The following is a 5805-nucleotide window of genomic DNA, read 5'->3' on the forward strand; positions in this document are numbered from 1 at the left end:
ATTCGGCTGATTATTATGGGACTTTTCTCCTGGCAGATCAAGGTAAACTGGTGACAGCAAAGACTGGGAAATGTATAGCAGTTGCTATTATAAGGGCCACCATGATGCTTTGAGTTTTAAATTGTATATAATGTTTAATCTAATTTTGCAATTTTATCTGCTTGATTGTGTTTATATATTTTTGTACTTTGTATACAAATTACAATGGCTGGTAGTTGATGCAAATAGAAATCTATTTGCTAAAGGGTCAGAATGCTGCTTGTTCAGGCTAAATTTCACCATAAATGTGCAAACCATCAAGAAATCCAGCTATCCATGGAAGTCTGCCAAGCCTCAAGCAGTGTATGAGGTGATGCCAACCCTTTTCCTCAAACGTTCACGGACACTGCTGCAAAGGTTCACGTCCAAAGGTTGAAATAGCTCAGATCAGTATTAAGCAAGGTGCAAAATTCTGTGGGCACTGATTTTGGGAAATGTGTTGTGTAACTGGGAGTTTTAGACAGACATTTTAGCATAGGTTCCCAGAAAATAAAAGTCATTAATCCATACTGAATAGTTTCCTGTTTCATGCTTCTTAGCTTTTAACTAAAATAAATTGGTTTAAGTAAGCCAGGTTATGTAATATCTCTTCTGCAACTGAATTCAAAGCCCAGAGTAATAAATGAATCAGATTAGATTTTAAAATTAGCACATTACCATGAATTACATTATCCCTGTTCACATGTTCAAAGGATACATGAGGACGCAAACTGCGTATGGGGCACATGTGTTGTTCTGACCTGCAATGTTCCCATGCATGAGCTCCTGGCACTTTCACTCTATACCACCATGCAAAGGTCTGAAGTAGGGTTGGCAGGCTCAGGTCCTGAGAATGATTCTGTATCTTTAAGAGAAGAGAAAATTCAGCCAAGTGCAGGTGTTCTTGCAACACTGTAATGGGAAAACCTCCAAGGTAAAATTCTCCCTTCCCCCTGTACCACTGTGAAAGATACAGAAGACCTCTTGGTTGCCAGGCCCAGCCTCCAAGGGGTCTTCTGTATCTTTCAAAGTTGTGCAGGGGGAAGGGAGAATTCCACCTTGGGGGTTTTCCCATTACAGTGTTGCAAGAAAGCCTGCACTTGGCTGAATTTTCTCTTCTCTTAAAGATACAGAATCATTCTCAGGCCCTGAGCCTGCCAACCCTAATATGAAGGGAAACCCTAAGTGCCTTCAGCTGATCATACTTAGAATTCCCCTTCAGACCTTCCCCTCAATATGGGAAAGTCAATGGAGCAGGTGGTGCCAGCATGCATGGGACATTGGCACACATGCCCTGCACTCCAATAAACATTTGGTACCCACATGTGTCCCTTTGATGCCTGAACAGGGCTAATGTTGTGGCTTTAAAAAACGGAAACACTGACGGAAATTAATGTTTCTGACAATTCTTACTGTGTAGCCGTGTATTCCTCCATCCTATACAGCTGTGCATATCGGGCAGGAACTAGGGATGGGATCCGTTGGCTGGTGCTGGTTCACAAGCATTCCATTGACCTAACAGGTTGGCATCGATTTGAGTTTGTTCTGTATTTGCTAGCCACTGCTTTTACTGACCAATGTTTCTTTTCACTCAGAAAAAATATTGATATTAATATTGGTATTTCAAGAGGAAAATCAATACTTTGAAGGAAATATTGATATTTCCTTTATCGATATTATGAAGGAAATATCAGTATTTTAAAAGTAACTATCAATAAGGTCATTCTTACAATCAATGTTTTAGAGGCATACGTTTGTTGAATGTTTTCAAAAATAGCCCCAGAAAGCCACTACATTAAAATCCGATTCTCAGCTATTGAGAATAAGCGAATTAATGGAAAAATTCAGTATCAAATCTGAATTGGGTGGGATTCTAGCACATCCCTAGCTAGAACTACATACAGGCATACCCTGCTTAACGTCGTTTCACTTAACGTCGCCTCGCTATAACATACATGCTCCATACGCCACCATACCCCGCTTAACGTACGCGTGCTTTGCAATTACGGACACTTAATAGCATTACGCCGCTGCCATCTAGTGGCGATTGTAGTGCAGTACATGCATAGATAATTGCTTCACTTTAAGTACATTTTCACTTTACATACACACTCTGGTCCCATTGCGGGGTATGCCTGTAATATGTGGTCAAGGAGCACTAGAAACAGTTTAGACTGCTAATCATAACACTTGGGGATCTTAGTGGGCCCTCAGTGGGCTCCACACCTCTCCATCACACAAATTACTGAACCACTTGCAGAGACTAAAGGCTGATGGTCTTAGTAGGGCAAAGAGGGCTGACTTTGTAATGGTTCCTATTTGCATGCAATAGGCAGATAGTATTTTTACATGAAAATAATGAGTTGCAACCACCGGGGAATTTGACTGGGTGGGGAATTTGGCCCTCCAACCCATTTCCAATGCCCTTGTTGCATTTTTTAAAAATCTACAGGTAGTTTCTTTTACTGAGTCTGTGTGTGCTTTGACCCTTATGCTCTGCCCCTAGTTATCAGGAACAATGGCTATTTTTTAAATGTCCCTATCTTGCCTTTTGCAAGAAATGCCTTTTAAAAAAATAAAAATGTATGCACACAAAGGCTAGTACGCAATAAAATAAAATATTTGAGTGTGTTTAACTTGTAGTTATTATACACAAAATCAGGTGCATCCTGGGGCTAAACATTTTATTTTGATTTCTATTTACTGTTGTTGGTGTGTGTGTGTTTTGAGGAAAGCCACTGCAGATGTTTTACTAGCACACCTAGCTTCAGAAGTCAGAGACAGACTCTTTTGAGATAAATGAATGGGTTATTTATCAGAAGAAGAACATTCAGGAGTGTGTGATGCAGAGGTGGCCTGAGAATTGCATTTAATCCCACAAGCCAGGGGTGGGAATGGCCAGTCACTGGTGTGGCCACCACACGCACAGACACACAAACACAGGTACAGAACCGCCCTCCTCAGCTGATCCATGAAAATCAACTGAAGGGGGGGGTTATCGCCCCTTCCCTGCTCATCAAATAATCTATCTGATGGAGAAGGAGCAATTTACATTCCCATCAGGGCACTGGGCTGGATGGACACGTTTAAATAACTCTGCCTACCCTAGTGCTGCGTCACCTTTATTTATTTATTTTCTTTTTGCTGCCACAAAAAGTGTCTGCCCAGGGGAACCAGAAAAAAATGTTTGGATGCCTGATCCAGTTAACCACCCCTGACGTGATGGGTGGAGCAGAAATGTCTCAGGCAAAGATCCTTAGTATTAGAGTAGAGGTGTTAGAAGTACACAATAGTGTCTCTATTTTCATCTGTGAAATGTAGGAGAGAACATAGAGGCATGCCATTAAAGTCTTTTATTGAATATATATTCTACCCTAGAAGCTCAAGCTGGCTCACGTAAGAAAACAAAACACAAGGTTAAAAAGCAGTAAAATAATAAGCAATTGCATGCTCATGTAAAATGTTAAAATCTAGCCTATGTGTCAATAGTAAACAACCCTAATGGAACCAGAAAAGGGATTCCAGAGGACAGAGCGATCACTGGGGCTGCATGCAGACATGGGATTTATTGCTTTAGTTTTTGCTTTAGTTTTACTGATTGTAATGGCAGCACTTCTGTCCCAGTTTCTAACATTTCTTTCACACTGCAGTACCTATTGCCTTGTAGAACTGTGGCTTTTTGGCTGATACACTGCCATGTCACATTAAATTTCATTCACACCTGTTGTCGTGGGCCCCAAGGAGAATCTTTGGCAAGATTGGGAGGATGAAGAATGGGTTGCAAATGTTGGGGAAGCAGCTGGGGAAATCCTGGGTGAAACACTTCCAGACCCCTCTGGCAGCTCTGTGTCTAGTGAGGTGAATGTTGCCAGTTTGTCCCCCTCTCCCCCCAGCTCTGATGACTGAAGAGGAATCCTCCCTGGCACGCAGCCCAGACCTAGCCGATGAGCAAATAGAGCCCGGCCAGAGTGATAAGACAAGTTCAGAGGAGACAATCTCTCCAAGGTCACGCCAGTTGGAGGAAAGGCGTTTACAGTGAGACAGATTTCTTTCTGCTCCTAGAAGAAGCTCCCATCTTGCATCACCAGCGAGAAAGTGCCAGAGTAACTAGTGCAAGTAGAGTGCCCGCCCACCTCTCTAATATTTAGAGTGGCTGGACATGATGTCGGCTGCTGCCTGCATATGCCTAGTCTGCTCCTGAGAAATGCCTAGTCTGCTCTTAACACATTAGTCATACCTAGTGTGTGTCATGCTGTGTTCCTATACTGACTTCTGAAATAAAGCTTCTTGTGAAACCCAGTCTTCGAGTCCTGAGTCTGCTTCTCTGGTTGGGAGCCAGGACACCAGTTGGTATGGTGTGACACAACCATTAATGTCATGGGACATGTAGCTACTCTCCTACCCTTTCTGCACATACACACTTCCGTTTAGGGTTGCCAGGTTCAGGGCCTGAGACTGATCCTGTATCTTTAGGAGGAGAGAAAGTCAGCCAAGTGCAGGTGTTCTTGCAACACTGTAATAGGAAAAACCACAAGGTGGAATTTTCCCTTCCCCCTGCACAACTTTGAAAGAGACAGAAGACCTCTTAGAGGCTGGGCCTGGCAACCAAGAGGTCTTGTGTATCTTTAAAAGTTGTGCAGGGGGAAGGGAAAATTCCACCTTGTGGTTTTTCCCATTACAGTGTTGCAAGAACACCTGCACTTGGCTGAATTTTCTCTTCTCCTAAAGATACAGGATCAGTCTCAGGCTTCGAACCTGGCAACCCTACTTTTGTTCCCCCATGAAAATAGTGAGAAAGAACTGTATGCCAGTATACCACTCCAAATTTTGTCACTTTACTCCCATGATTTTCTGGGTTAACGGTGTTGCAAATGGATTTTTTCGGGAAGCAATAACACAGAAATTAGCACTAAACTTCCATGATATTCCACTAGATTTTCAGAACTGGCTTTTATGTTGTACAAAAGATCAAATAAAATGCAGAAATTATCTAGTAAGAAGACTTCAGAAAAATGGAATAAACTACTGTCTGAATGCTGCCTGAGAAAGCATTGCTCCTCATCCTTACCAGCCTAGTCTCTGATGGCTGAGGCTCTTACAACTGGGTCTCACAAGCCAATGTCAGCATGCAAGGAAGGAAATTCATATAGGGGAAGATGGTTCTTGAGGTGTTAAGAGGTAAGCACCAGCACCTTGAGTTGCACCTGGGAGTTAAATAGCAATCAAGAGAGCTATTTTGACTCAGATGTAATATGTTTCCTGCAGTCTGTCCTGGCTAACAACTGAGCTGCTGCATTTCAGACCAGATGTAGCTTCCAAACTATCTTTGAAAAGAATATGGTCCATGTTGCTATTGTGCATGAATGATAGAGGCCAGGAAAGAGGAGAGCTGGCATACTTCCGGCTAAAGCTGGCAAAAGGCAGGCCTAGCTGGGATAGAGGAATCAGGCTGTTTCTGGTCTGTGTCAGTTTTGTACAGTATAAATTCATTCTTGTCTCTTCTGCACTTTTTTTTTAAAAAAAAGCTTCAAAATTCATATTCTGTATATATTCTTTAGCAACATACACATTTTTGTACATGTTCTACCTTACAATATGCATTTTGTGTGCATTTTATCCTAAAATAAGCATTTTATACACATTTTAACCTAAAATACACATTTTATACACATTTTGGTATGTGTTTTGAGCTGAGGATTGTATCACAAAATTCAGAGAAGTACAAGAATCAGAGGATAACTATGTTCCATTCTGCATTTTATTCAAATCACGTCAATTCACTTAAAA

Source organism: Rhineura floridana, chromosome 7 (assembly GCF_030035675.1).
Source record: "Rhineura floridana isolate rRhiFlo1 chromosome 7, rRhiFlo1.hap2, whole genome shotgun sequence".
NCBI classification, from domain to species: Eukaryota; Metazoa; Chordata; class Lepidosauria; order Squamata; family Rhineuridae; genus Rhineura; species Rhineura floridana.